Source organism: Marmota marmota, unplaced genomic scaffold (genome assembly GCF_001458135.2).
Source record: "Marmota marmota marmota unplaced genomic scaffold, marMar, whole genome shotgun sequence".
Classification (NCBI taxonomy): domain Eukaryota; kingdom Metazoa; phylum Chordata; class Mammalia; order Rodentia; family Sciuridae; genus Marmota; species Marmota marmota.
In genome coordinates, this window is record NW_026000164.1 from 2194140 (window position 1) to 2209118 (window position 14979).

General features: G+C 54.0%; 1 long non-coding RNA gene across 1 annotated transcript; it reads left to right on the forward strand.

Annotated features, from left to right (window-relative positions):
- Positions 1-4930: 4930 nt before the first annotated feature.
- On the forward strand, positions 4931-7552 carry LOC125611606. Its single transcript, XR_007341810.1, has 2 exons — positions 4931-5212; positions 5662-7552. It is a non-coding gene; the product is annotated as an uncharacterized LOC125611606 (long non-coding RNA).
- Positions 7553-14979: the final 7427 nt, after the last annotated feature.

The window sequence follows — 14979 nt, forward strand, 5'->3', positions numbered from 1 at the left end:
CTACTTGTAACCTGTGACTGAAGTGGCAGCAGTGTCGTGGGATGAGCCCTTCCCTGCAGGATCTGGCGCCAGAATGAACCGAGTTAGAGGACCCCGGCGGGTGTCCAGCCTGTGTGGGGGAAACACTGGCCCACATCAGGTCTCGAAGTGTTCTGTCTGGATTGTGAGGTGGAGAGTAGGAAAAGTTTGTTGTCTCTTACAGATGGTGAGGAAGCCCCGTGTGGGAAAGTGAAGCCGCCCTTGGAGATGACCATAACGCAAGGAGGGAGGCAGGAGAGGGCAGAGTACCTGAGGAGGCAGCAGAGCCACCCTGCAGGGCGCCCAGTCCCTGCTGAAGAGGGAGAGACGGGAAGCCGGACTTGGGGACGGCGTGGCCAGCAATCAGCACTGGCATCCACTAGGGAAAGGGTGGGCTCTCAGGACTGTTCCCCACCCCAACATTTTATTTTTCTAAAATGTCAGATGCAGAGCAAAGTTGGAATAATTGTAAGGTGAACACCCGAGTGAACACAGAGCACCTCTGGATTCTACATGAGCACTTGACTGTGCTTCCTTTATCCAGATCCACCCATGGATTCCACCATCAGCCCATCTGTTCTGATGCTTTTCAAAGTAAATTACAGACACCAGCACACACCCCCAAATATGTGAGTGCGCATATTCACTTACTAGGGTCTAGAGCTTGTTGACTTCTTTTGATGTAAAGTTTTCCTACAACGGAAGATCCAAGTCTCCAGTGTAGCTTTGCTGAATTTGCTGCTTGCACTCACCTGCCTGTAGACACCCGTTGTCACCCGGAGAAAGTTCCCTCACACTCCTTCCCCTAAATCCCCTCCCCCACGGCTCAGAGGCCATCCCTTTTCTGAGGTTTTTCTCCACCATAGTTTTGCTGACTTTAGAACTTCATGGGAAAGACACAGATGCAGCCTCTTGTGTCTGGTCTCTGTGGCTCATCATAATTTTTGTGGGCATCGTCTATTCATTGCAGGAATCAGGAATCCTTTCTACTCTTAGTGAGTGATTGCGCAGTGCCTGACTATACCACAGTTGGTTTTTGTATTCCTCCTCTTATTGATGGACATCTGAGCTGGACCCTGTTTTACAGGAGTCTTCATCCAGTCCTGACTCTGAAGAGTGGATTATCAGATGGGGAGTTCATGGATAGCCTTTCCCATTGCAGTTTGCCCCCTTAGATGAAACACAGCTCATGTTTTCTGAATCCACGTTCAGGCACTGCCCTCCTCCTTCCCTCCCCTGAGCAGTTCAGTCCAAACACCACGGGGAGGGCTCTGAGCACAGTGGTACCCCTGCCCAGGGCCAGGTGAGGGCCATAGTCATCCAGAGTGGGCCTCAGAGGGGACATCACAAAAGGGAGGAGGAGTGACACCCATAACAAATGCAGGTCTGGTGCTGGCTCTTGGATTCCAAACGCCATTTTCCCACCCAGAAGAACGAGGATTCTTGGAGACACGATGGTTGGAGGGTGGGGGGAAAGCGCAAGCTGAGGTTGGGGGTCCTGTGCACTCCAGAAAAGGAGCAGGTGCTTGAAGGATGATGGAGACGGACAGAGACAGAGTCCAGGTGAAGGGAGTCCCCTGGCCAAATGGGGGCAATCTGGGAATTGAAATAGCTGTAGTAATGGACCACATCTCACCAGATAAGATAGGACACCCTGAGTTCCTACTGTCTTCAGGGAATACGTCAAAAGCCCAGTACTCCCCAAGAAGCTCTCTGTGAAACCCTGCTAGTTACCCAGGCTAAGGGCAGGGGAAGCCCGTTACCACTCTCATCATGCCATCAAAGGAACTTCGTTGGAGACGGGCCGAATCCAAAGGTGCAGCCTGTCAGGGTGCAGCTAAACCCCACAGCATCCCATGGCTGCTCATGTTGTCCCCTCAACCACTGAGGTTTCCTGGGAGGTGACATCTCAGCACCTGATTCCCTGCTAAAGACACAGCATGGGCAGCTCTTCTCTGTGCTTGACGTTGTTTCAAAGTAAAGCAACAAACACAAAATGAGATCAGTGGGGAGGAAGACCTGTAAGGGCCCTGCCTCGTGGCGTGCTCTGCCATCTTCAATTCTGAAGAACTTGTAAAGGGGCCGCCCTTGGCCCAAGCCCATATATGGTGCAACCAGGTCTGGTAGGGACTCGGACCCTGGCCCATCTCTGGCTTTCCCCATCGCCTCTGGGCTTCCCATCATTCAGTCATCGGTATAACCAGTTCCTACGTGAAATCCTGTCTGGCTGGAGTATGCACAGTGCACCTGACATATGGCCACCACGGTCACCACAGCCATGGCCGCTGGGAAGGACACACTCCTGCCTTCCCACCTGTAGGACTCGGTGTTCTGCTTTCCCAACGCTGATACTATGCCTATGTGCTCCAGTGAGCATTTCTGAGCCCCAACACAGGCACCTCCTCCTCCTGGGATCCCCCGATTCCTCTACGCTGCAGGACAGGACGTGGGGCTGATTGGCGCTGGCCCTTCCTCTCCCAAGCCACAAGCCCAGGGAATGGGTGAACCTGACACCTGACATTTTGCAAAACCCTTGGATAGGAGTCCTGACAGTGGCCCAGCCAGCCAGGGAGAGAGCTGGAGGAGCAGTCTTTTTGTAAAGACGTCCCCTGAGGAATACGCAGGTACCTACACGAGTCTTTCCTCAGCACCTGCACTGATACGTCGAAAGCAAAGCCAAGTCCGGTTTCCCCTTTGGGTATCATGGGCTCTTCCACCGTGGCCAGGGCTTTTCCTCAGCTGGAGGAAGAGTAGTCACAATGGTGCTTAGGAGCTGGAGTTTTATGCAGCTCTGCCACCTACTGCAAGTTACTTAAACTCTCTGTGCCTGAGTCTTATCATTTGTCAAATGGGATTAACGATGGCACCTGCTGTTCTCCAGCTGAGATCTTCCCCTGACTCCCGCCCCCAGCCAGACAGAACCTGCACACCTGGAGCAGAATAGAAGACCCTCCTGACCACCACCCGGCCGCTGCTGTGGGTGGAGCATCTACCCTCTGCTCAGTGCTGCTCTCTCCCGCTCGACCTCATCCGGGTCTCACCTGAAATACCTGCAGGGTGGTATCATTTTCTCTACAGATAGAATAGAGATGAGATGGCTACGGAACTTGCCGGAAGCACCGCTGACCAGCGATGGGGCTAGGTCCACCCGTGTCTGCAGGACCTTGCAGTCCTCCCTCCTGAACCCACCCCATATCTCTAGGTCCCTCCTCCAACCAAATGCTGCAATTTCCAGAACACACCAAGTTGTTGAGTCCCCCAGTTTCTCTGTCTACACACTGTTCTCCCCGGGGCATTCCGAAAATCCTGAGTGAGTGAATCTGGCCAAAGCAAGGTGGGTGTGGACGTGAGGGAGGGAGGGCGGCAGGGGGCGGCGGGGACACTCATGATGGGAGCACTATTTTGGAGAAGGCTTTGAACACACCCCGCCCCACTCTCCCCTCCTGTGCTTTGGGCTGGAGCTTCCAGGGTTGAGCTGAGGTTGAGAAGTGCCCGCCGTCCCTCTGCCTCCAGCAGCTGTGCCCCAGCTTCATGGGGATGGAGCGGTCCTCACGCGGTGCCTGACACCAGGTCTGGAGACAGGAGCACCGCCCGTCGTGACTATCAATCTGGACATCTCTGTTTCTTCTTCAAGTCTTCCTTAAATACGTGCGACGCTGCGTCAGAAAATCAGGACTTGTAGCCCTCCCTTGAGTCACACCCACCTTCTGGATCAGGCCAAGAGAAGAGGTTTGCTACCAAAGGAAGCTTTGGGCAAGAACTGATTATTTACTGCAGTGCCCAGAAGCCAGGAGCCTGAGCCCTGGCCCCCTGAGCTGGACTGCAAACCCCACAGCACTCACTGGCCTGTCCAGTGCTCGTCCTCCCACCTACCTGACAGTGGAGCTCTGAAAAAATGTTCTTAAGGTTTCACGAGGCTTATTGACTCTTTGTCCCAATTTGGGTATTACTGCTTGGCCTTGGCCTGGCCTCAGACAGCTCCAGCCCCCTTATGAAGCTTTGGCACTGAACTCCTCCCTGCAGAGCTCAGCTTGGGCCTTCCTCCTTCCTTCACCCTCTGTAGCTCTTGGGCTGCGCCGCTGTCATTCATAAACATTTATTAAGCACCGCCTGAAGACGGGGCACTTACTAGATCCTGCAGCAACAGATGGACAAGACGTGCACACAGCTCTGCCCTCGGGGTGGGCCTCAGTGGAGCAGTCCTGTAGGTAAGTTCTAGTGCGTTAGGCAGCGACAGGGGCCACACCGAGAAATGAGCAAAGAGGGGACGTAGGGGATGTTAGAAGAGGGCATTTATATTTTTTATGCCCTCTTCCTTCCTTTCTTTCCTTTTCTTTCTCAGACAGGGTCTTGCTCTGCTGTTGAGGTTGCTCTGGAACCCTGGGCTCAAGGGACCCTCTTGCCTCAGCCTCCCAAATACCTGGGGCTTAGATACATGGCACTACACCTGGCTCTATTTCTATTTTAAAATAGTGGTCTGGGAAAGGCTCACTGAGAAGAGTTCTTTGAGAGGACAGTTGAAGGTAAGGGGAAAGTAAAACATCCAGGTAGCTAGAAAAAAGAATCCTCCAGGCAGAGACCACCAGTGCAAAGGCCCTGAGGTAGCGGGAATCGGGCACGTCAGAGCCACAGGCATGGGATTGGCCAAAAGAGAGATGAGGGGAGGGAGATGAGGCCAGAGAGGAGTGGCAGAGAAAGCACAAAGGCTGTTGTTGGGACAAGAGCTTTTAGGGGTAAGATCTATCAATTGGAGGAGGGGCTGCAAGGAGGCATCAGGAGAAACCTGGGAGACAGGAAGGCTGGGAGAACTCTGCAGGGGCCCAGAGACAGGGCATGGTGGCTGAGGGGGCACGGGGTCATGAGAGGATCTGGAGGGTGGGAAGGGGCCGTACTGTGCGTGGGTGCTGGGGGAATGACGGAGACAGCTCAGCGGTGGCCGTCCCCGGAGCCGGCCCTGGGAGTCTGCTGTGGTTCCAGGCAGCGCAGGGGTTGCTTGGGCTTGGAGTCCGTGGTCTAGAGCCCTCCGCTGGCCAGGCTGTCCCTAAAGCTCCAAGCTGGGCATCCGCTTTGGGCCAGCAGAGAGGGTGGAGCTCCTGGCTCTGCCATGCATCTGACTGGCCCGGCTACGGTGTTTAGTGTCCTGAGTTCCGTGTTTTCATCTGTGGCAACATCTACCCCTGAGGAACGTGTGGAGGTCAGAAGGGGATCTCAAGCTGCCGGCACAGCCGCCGTCAGGGGTGGGCGAGGAGCGTTAGGGCTGTAGTGACCAGCTGGGAATGGGCTGGGCGCTGGCCGAGAGTCCGTCTGCTCTCCTCTGTGCAGTGGGTCGAGGGTTTGGACCTTAGTGTCCCCAAACGTCCTGGCTCGGTGCTACGGGGAGATGGTGCTGCCTCTGGGGGGTGCCTCTGGGAGGTGGGGCCGAGGGCCTCTGGCTGTAGGTTGGGGTGTCCCTTGAGAGGACGCTCCCAGGCTGCTCCTCGCCCTGGCTCCCTGGCCATGAGCTGGGCAGTTTCTCCTGGCTTTGTCCCCACCCCCCGCCATTGCTATCGAGCACCCCACCGTGGCCTCAAATGAACCGGTCCACCCGATCGGGCACTGGAACCCCCCGAACTGCGACCCAGGAGAAACCCTTCCTCTTCTTAGGTCGATCACGGCGTTTTTCACGGTGACGGTGGCTGATGGGCGCAGGTAGGACCTGCACTGTTTTCCTCACGTCCTCCTGGGAACCGGCACAGACCTGCTGGCCACGTGGGAACGACTCAGGCAGTGCGTGCGTTTTGGTTGAATAATTAACCACATATGAGTACTTGCCTCTGAAGAAGCCGAGAGATCCTTCAAACCAAGAAGAGAACAAAACTAGGAGGAAACATGAGCCCGTTTCCCCACCGTGTTCTCCCTCTGTGCTGCGCCCCTCTTCTGAGCCGAGCTGCAGTTTTAATGAATCACGTGATTTGCAGAAGGAAAGGGAGTGTGAGCGAGTGTACAAGAAAAGGCACAGGCACAACAGAGGCAGTAAAATAAGCAGAGGCACAGAGAGCCCCAGGATCAGGAGGCTGGGACGCCCTGCCCAGTACCCTGTGGCCACAGTGACGTCCTAGCACAAGGCCTCACCCGCTGGACTGTGTGCGGCTGCGTGAGCTAACCTGCAGCTCTGCCACACATCAAAAGGTGTGCACAGCCCAAATACTGCTGTGGTTCCGGTAAGTGTCCCCATGTCCCCAGCCCTGGTGCCATCGGAAGGCAGCGGGAATTTAAGAGGTGGAGCCTAGGGGAAGGTCACTGAGGGTGTGCTCTTGAAGGGGATAATGGGACCTCAGTCTCTTCCTCTTTCTTGCTCCCGGGCTATGGGATAGCAGTTTGGCTCTGCCTCGCCCTCCCACGGCGATGTGCTGCCTTACCACAGGCTAAAAGCAGCAGAGCCAACCAATCGACCTCTGGAACCTCCAGAACCTTTTCTCTTCATAAGTCAATTATCTCAGGTATTTTTGTTACAGAAAGGGAACACAGCCATGTTGCTGGCTTATGCATTTGCTATGCTCTACTTCACTGCTATTTTAGAGTGCACTCTACTCATAGAGAAAGGGAAGCTGTGAATAGTCTGCCCTGTTGGGTGGACAGGAGCCCCACGCATCTTGTGTCTACTCCATCCCAACTGCAGCGACCAGCCACACAGGGTGCCGACCTGCGCCGTGCAGGTGTGTGTGCGTACATTCTATGAGGCTCACACCACCAGGAATCAAACCAGAGTGTGGCGCTGTCATCAGGCCTCGCACCTTAGGCCTCATTGGAAGGCGACACTCCCAGGCTTGCAGGGTCTTCCTCTGGATGACACACAACGTCTGCTTGGGGACATGGCAGCTTCCATTTTGTTAAGGACACAGTTCACCCTGGTGGGGGGTTGTCACTGGGAATAGCTCCTCAGAGCTGGGTGGTTCCCTCTGTCCTCAAAGCCCACGGACGGCACAGTGAGCCCATGGGGGCCCTTCCTTCCTAAGCACCCCCTACTGACAGGCTGGAAGGACACAGGCCAGTCTCTGAGGCCCCACCAGCAAACATGGGGATGGGTTTGCCTGAAGCTGGGGACTGTCCGTCCATGAGGATCCCCAAAGACTCCTTTCCTGCATAGGGAGGTAACAACTGCACAGATAAAGCCAGCCTGACCCTGGGACCAGGCCACGACATCCACCCAGTCCTAAACCCAGAGGGTCACCTGGGTCCTAGACACCTGGGCCGAGCCTCCCCCTGTCCCCACTCCAGCCTGACCCTCCTCCTGCCTTGTGGCCTCCGAGACACCCACCCTAGTAGCACGAGGAAGCAGAGCATGTCATTTCCTGGGGGGACTTGTGTCCTTGCCATTGTGTAGGCTCGTCTGACTTGTGGAATGGGACAGTGATATAAAAATCCCAAGGTACTGGGGATTGACATTGGCCAAATTACACTGTCACTTTGTGTGCACATACGAACGTGTGACAACAAATCCCTACGCTGTGTACAGATATAAGGAGAATAAATAAATAAGAAGTTCATGCTTTCAGATGGTTTTGCATTTTACAAACTGCTGTTTCATGTACTTCCTCCTCCAGGTCTTAAATCAAGAACCGCATACAGTGGCATCTTGTGCACACAAGGAGGCCTGTCGCGGTGGACAGGGCTGGGGTGGCTGGGAGGTAGGGTGGCCAGGTGACAGCGTCCAGGGCCCGATGGCTTCAGGAAGAGGCATGATCAGTGAACTTAGCAGAAACTGACAGCTGATGGCCTTGACCTTGACCGAGTCCCCCTTGGTCTCTGGACTCGGTGTCTTCCTCATTAACCCAGAGGGATTAGAGAGGAGGGCTGCTGAGATTCCCCGGATCCTGTAATGGGGACTGTCACTATGCCACTGGTGGCTCCTGCATCTCAGATCAGAACGACACCCCCCCCCCCCCCCGGAGGCCACAAGGGACCACTGGGCACATCCAGGACACAGCTGGCCTCCAGACAGCCCATCACACAAACTGCTCCCGAGAAAGCCGTCTCCAATTACACGGCACGTCAAGAGACTGTGGTAACTCTCTGGCCTTGGCTGGAGATGAGCTCCTCTGTCCAGATTAACACGGAGCTCGAAGCTCATGGTGACCAGAGGCGGCTGTTGGAATACTGAGTGGCAACTGCCTTGGAAGCACAGTGGGAGGGTCCTTGTGACCCCTTTCTGTGCATAACTCTTACGTGGCAAGATCTGAAATAGATTTCTTTCTTTCCTATTGGGAGCTGTTGAAGGACTCGGGGGCTTTGAGGCCTGGGTGGTTAAACTTGAGGATTCGTCCAACCTTCCTGCAGCCCCTTGTCATTTTCATAACTTTTGCTTTCATCTACATGACCCGATGGCCAGTTAAATGACAGGGGATGTCCTTAAAGACCAGTGTCTCCTGGGATCCATGGAGGAGAAGCACCAGGTACGACTACCTAGAGTCAGGAGAACCGAGGTCCCTCGAGGACAGCTGGGTGACATGGTCTTGTACCTAGGGGGGCTTGCTGGGGTCTGGGGTCTGAGACTGCTTGGCTTGGAGTCCAGGCAATCAAGTCAGACAGAAAAAGTTCAACAGGAACAAGCCGCTCAGCAAACCACGGGGCAGCTATTGCCTTGAATCCTTTCCTGGAGCCTGGTGGGACCTGGGGACAGATCAAGGGAGGCAGACCAGAGAGGGCCCAGGGCTGGGGCCAGGGAGCGGAGCCTCAGGGTGAGATTGGGTGGGGCCTCCTGGACCTGGCAGCCCTGGTGTGGAGGAGAGAAGAGGGTGTTCCAGGCAGGGGCCCCTGGACAGAGGCAGGGAGGGGAGGGGGCATCCGAGAAAGGCTGGAGGCAGTTCTCAGGACAGCTGCATCCCAGGGCTGCAAACAGGGGGCTTAAAACAACAGACCTGGGGAGGGGGGCTCAGGGGCACAGCGCTTGCTGGCATGTGGGAGGCCCCAGGTTCCATCATCAGCACCGCATATAAATAAATAAATAAATGATCCATTGACAACAACAAAAAAAAAAATTAGGAAAAAACAACAACAGAAGCTGACTCTCCCACACGTGAAATCACGGTGCGGGCAGAGCCGGGCTCCCTCTGAGGGATCCAGGGAGGGTCCTTCCCTCCCCCTGAAGCTCCCACCTCTGCCTCCATGTCTGAACAGGGCTCTCTCTGTGCGTTTGTGCCTGTGCCTGATTTTTGAAGGACACCGGTCATACTGGATTAAATCCACTGCCATCAAGTACGACCTCCTCTTACCATGACCACCTCTGAAAGGCCATCTCCCAATGCGAGGGGCAGGGGATACAGTTCAGTGGTCGTGACAGCCCTCAGCAGGCTGCAGGCCTGGGTCCCGTCCTCGGCACCAGGAGCAAAACAAAACAAATACCACAAAACAAAACCACCAAATAAGTGACACTCACAGACACAGAGGAAGGGCTTCCACATGTTCTTTAAGGGACACAATTTAACTTACAATCAGCATGATCTGGGCCGAGAGCTCAGGCTGCCTGACTGTCGGGGAAAGGGTCTACAGGAAGGCCCCAAGGCTACGGGGAGGAGGGAGGTGCTGCTCCAGCCTGGTGGTGGCCACTGGGGTCTCCTCCCAGAGAAGTGGCTGCAGCGCTGTGGTGTCAATGGGGGGAGGAGGTGTGATGTGGTCACATCCAGCTCAGGGGACAATTCCTATGTAGGCACTGGGGACTGCCACAGAGCCAGCTACAGCAGGGACTATGCATCCTTGGAGAAGCAGACTCTCCAAGGTCAATCACTCGACCTTGAGGTACCAGTTGACCCTCTGGAACTTCCCGCTATGATCTGGATCTGGGGGTCCACCAGGTCACAAAGTTGGATGGCTCAGCATCAGCCCATCAGCTGGTGTATCGGACGAGCCCAGGCAGAGTCGGGAGGCAGGAGGAGGCTGGCCGAGCAGATGTTCCTACACGAGGCCACCTACGAGGGCACACCAGCACTCCTTATCAACTGACACCTATGTCTGTATGGGAGAGGGAGGTCCCACAGGGCCAGTGTAAGAAGATGGGGAATTCCAAACTTGATTGCCAGATGCTCATTCTAAGGGGGTAATTGAAAATGTCCGGCAGCCACATTACATCGTGTTCACAGACAGCCCTGAATGACAGCGGAGAGGGCAGGACTGGGGGCAAGGCACGTGTTCATCCTATTGTGTAGGAGGAGGAGCAGACTGAGCTGAGGATAAGTGCAGATTCCAGGGTCAGTGGTGCGGCCAGTAGGGGAGGGCTCAGCGGCAAAAGGGTTACAGGAAAGGCCCTGGTAGAGGCAAGCCGTTGGACCCGTGGGAGTGGGCACGAGGTGTTCTGTGTCATACATTAGTTTCCACCAGGGAACACCCACCATGGAGGACACCTGCAACAGCTCAGTGTACACAATGGTGCCCCAGCCATCCTGGAACCCCAAAGGACACATGAATGGAGCAGCCAGAGTGTCAGGGAGGAGGACCAGACAGGAGATTGACTGCACACGCTCCCAATGACACACGGCCACCCCTGAGTCTCCAATCAGCCAGTAATTGAGGCCAAGCTGAGCCTCCGATATGGCGCTGCTCCCTGAGGGGACCAGCCATCTTTTCGGAAGCAAGTAAAGTCCCTTATCTCCTGGAGGACCCACAAGAACAGACTCCTACACCAGGGGTGTTTGCTGCCCACAGAGCAGTATCAGGGCCCCCAGGCATGTGATCCCCACGGAGCAACATGGAGAGAGGACCCTGGCCAGGAGGCCTGAGAGGAGCCATGATGAGCGTCTTCTGGTCTCACCTCCATAAAGGCGGTCTCACCCAGGGCCAGAATGGTCAGGCGGGGACAGGGCTGCAGCCCCAAGTGACACGGACAAGATGAGGAGAGCAACCTCAGACACAGCATAGGCACCACGAAGGCACCATGCAGGCACTGTAGCCCTGCTCCCAAGGACGCCCACGTGAGCCCAGGGGCCACAGGGTGGAGGCGGGAATGGCCCCACTCACTGTCACTGCAGTGACCCACTGGGCTTCCTGTCCCTGCAACTCTGGACTCTGTAGGGCTGGAAGTTCTGATCCTACGAGGGGTATCACCAGGAGTCCCCGTGTGCCACAAGTCACAGCTGCCACCAGGATCCTTTGATGCCTGTGTCTGGGGACAGGAGTGGGACAAAGTGTTTCTGTTTGGAGGGATTCACTGACCTCGATCCCCAGCCGAGGACAGGCTGGTTTGCACTGGGTCCAGGAGGAGTGTGTGAAAGCCAGCTCCGCTTGGCTCCTCCCCCATGAGTGAGGGTCCTGAGGAGGGTGTGGTCCTCCCGGCTCAGGGCTCTCAGGAGGAAGGTGGGGAACGGGAGCAAACCCCTGGCGGTCCCAGCCAGTGGCAGCACCAGGGCTCGTGGTTAGTCCTACTGCCCCTCTTCTAAGTATCTTCCAAGATGAGAGGCTCAAGGAAGGAAGGGGGAGCTGCTCCCCGAACACACGCTGCAAGGGGCTGTGTGTGGTGCAGGGGGGCTGGTGGCCTGCAGGTGTCCTCAGCACTCCTTCCAAGGGACCCACAGCACAGCCATCCTCCACTGGTAGCCCAGAACCTCCCCGTGGGTGTCCACACTCTCCCTGGCTGTTCCCCGGTGAACACGCAACCCCGAGCAGCGCCTCCTCTTTCTGAGACTCCTCTGACTAAAGGCTTCTGCTTGGTGGCTGCCCCTGGCCTGGCAGGGCTTTCTCAGAACAGTGCTGCCCTTGGGGACTCTTCCTGCCCAATCCTGCCAGTGTCAGGGCCACTCCCGCCCTTTTCCCTTGCCAGTGCCTCCCCTATCACCTCTCTTGCATGTCTAGTTCCCTCTGGGCAGCTGCTTCCCTGAGGTTTCAGCGGACACCGATACAGCAGGACAGAGGGACACGGGGCACTTGGTGGTTTGTTGGTACAGTGAGGGAGAGAGGTGGACTGAGATGCCAGTGAATCAGCTGAAACAGGCCCACGTTTTCATTGGTAAGGGTCAGTAGAGCAAAATTAACAGTCTGGAGAGATGTGCACAGAGACTGTGACCGAGGGCTTTCACCTTGACCTACAGAGAAACCGCAGAGGCTCGTTTATGCTCCTATGCTGTGCTGGCGACATTGCCAGGCTTCACAAACATCCCGTTATAAACTTACCAACACTGACGTTTTTGCATCTTTGTAGCTCACTCTAAACCTGGCTCAAAATCAACTTTTGAAAAGGGAGCTTCAAAATATTTTAAGCAATGAGAAAATGGTTAGAATAAATATAGACCTTCTCCAAGAAATATCACAATGCTATTATCTATGTTCTCTTGAAATGAAAGCAAAACGGAGAAGTGAATCCAAGGCAGAGTGTTTTGCAATCTTGTGTAGCCCTGGGAGCAACCATTTTGTGAATCTGAATTTAAAGATGGAAAGAGATGCTAGGGTCAAAAGAAAAAAATCAGGAAGAGGTAAGAGAAAACCAAAGGAAAGTGGGCACCTTTCCTCACTCCTCCGCCCTCCTGCCAGCCGGGGTATCTGGTTACAGTGCCATGGGAGTTTAACCATAAATAAATTGAACCTGAATTACGCTTGTCAAAGTAAATGAGCAACACTGGCTTCATGGTTCTGAGTCTTGGCTTCCGTGATCGCTGTATTTTTCTTGCTCAGGTAACTTGAAACATCATTCATGGACATTGCTAATCCCAATTATTTGTGAGCTTTGGCTGGCTTTCTTAATTACAAAGGGAAAAGTCCTTTTCCTGTAGGAGAAGATTTGGGCACTCAGGTGCCTTCACTTATTCATCTAAATTCCCAGAGTGACAAGACTTCCCAGGGTCTCTGCTGTTCCTGGCCTGGGAAATGGTCCTGCGTCCCCACCCATCCCCACTTCCTTCCCCACAGATGCTCAGAATGGGCTCTGTGAGGAGCACAGCATGGCTGCAGCACAGAGAGGTGAGTGTGGCCATGGAGCAGGCGACAGAGGGGCAGGCAGGGACATCAATAGCAGGGGCTCCTATTAGTACTCACTCTGCCTGAGGAACATCTCTTTCCTTCTCTCTTTTCTGCTTCCTTCTTTCCTCTCCAGATTGTTAAAAAAAAAAAAAAAAAAAAAACTCACGAGGGGGCAAAACAAACAAACAAAATAATTAAGTTAATTAAAAGTGAGAAACTAGGGCTTTTGGATTGCAAGAGACAGAAATCCAGCTCTTGCTTAAGACAATGTGGGGATTTCCTTGACTCACAGGGAAAGGAAGAAGAGGAACTGGACTCAGGGACCACAGGAACTGGGCATTCAGCCGTGGGTACTGTGTTCTGGGTGCTGTACCCAGGCTGGCAGGCGCTGGGCATAGAGTGGGGCAGCTCCAGGCTGAGGACGAACGGCCTCAGGAGAAGAACTAACTGGGCTCGGTCTGCTCCAGCTGGAGTCCCCTGACTGTCACCCAGGACCAGGTCCCCAGTGTGAGTGGAAGCAGGGGAAGGGATCCTGGCAGCCTCCAAGTTCCCCCGAAGGAAGATAGAGCGATTCGTGCAGGATTCCTGCAGGAGTAACTGTTGCTAAGGGCAACAGCTCTGATGTCCACGTTCTAGCCACCCCAGTGCCACAAGGTGCAAACAGGGCAGAATCCAGGAGCTAGACAACTATTCTAGATATAAGGCCAAACAGGAATCTCTCTCTAGGGATCTTTGCATATGTCTTTTTTATGTCTCAAATGATCAAATCCCGGAGTTAGCTAGCAACCATTTAGCTCTGGCCCTAATAAGATGGGTCCTTTCCAACAGGGTTTCAGGCAGTCCTGCTGGAACATTCTAGATAGAAGCAGCCTGCCCCACAGTGGTCTTGTGCCTCCTCTGAGCTCTGTCCCCAAACCTGCTGCCTCCCTGCTCCCTCCTAAGCCCTGTGCAAAGCCCAGCACATAAGCAGTACCCTTCTGAAGTCCCGCACGACCCTTCTTCTATGTAGAAATCTCTTCCACCCGCTCCTTGGGTGGTATCGCATTTATGGGCCTCCAGCTCTGCAATCTAGAAAATACTCTAGAAAGACTCAAAACCAACACCTATAAAAACCAACAAACTCATTTTACATCTGACACAACAGATCCCCTACATAAGTCACTCAGCCCTCCAACCCTTGCAGTGTTTAAGAATTCAATGAGCTCATCTACGAACACTCTGTGAAACAGGAAGTACTCACACGCTTATTGTTTCTCACTCTGCAACTGGAGTGAGCTTATCAGGTGTTTTCCCATCTGTGCGTCCAACATATAATCGACCCTCAGTGCAGCCCGCAGGGGCTGGAGCTCCAAATTTGCCATTGGAAGGCTGGGCCCTTGACGTGCTCAGGGTCAGGTTTCTGCTGATTCATCACAACATGCACTCAATAAATATTAATTAATTGAACACAGGAAGAAAAGGCAGTGGTTCCTGACACTGACCACACAGTCTGTTGGTGTCCATCTCAGCCTTCCAAGAACTCAGAGAGAAAGGAGCATCCTTGGCAGGTTCAATGCCTGTCTAATGGAGAGCACCTGGGAAGTCATCCAAACCAGCTGTCTTCCTTTGCAGATAAAACGCTTGAAGAGGTCCCCATCCACCCAGCTTGGCAGGTGAGTGCAAGTTCACCCAGACCAGGGCCCAGGCTCCTGTCCAGAGTGGCTTCCACTCAGTAAATAGAACAAAAACTACTATGAAAGTTTATCTCCTTCTTCCACTACTTTGTATCTTTTCCAAAATAAATAACAGAAAGATCAAAGTCTTAAATGTAAAATGATTTGCATGCAAAAAATGAAAGCATAAAAATTACAGAAGTAAATATGGGGATGTTTTAGAAATAATTTTGAAGTAGGAAGGACATCCCTAAGTGTGACAGAAAACCCCAGTAGACATAAAAATAAATTGATACCAGGTGCAGTGACCCATGCCTGAAATCCCAATGACTTGGGAGGCTGAGACAGGAGGATTGTAAGTTCAAGATCAACTTTAGCAACTCAGTGA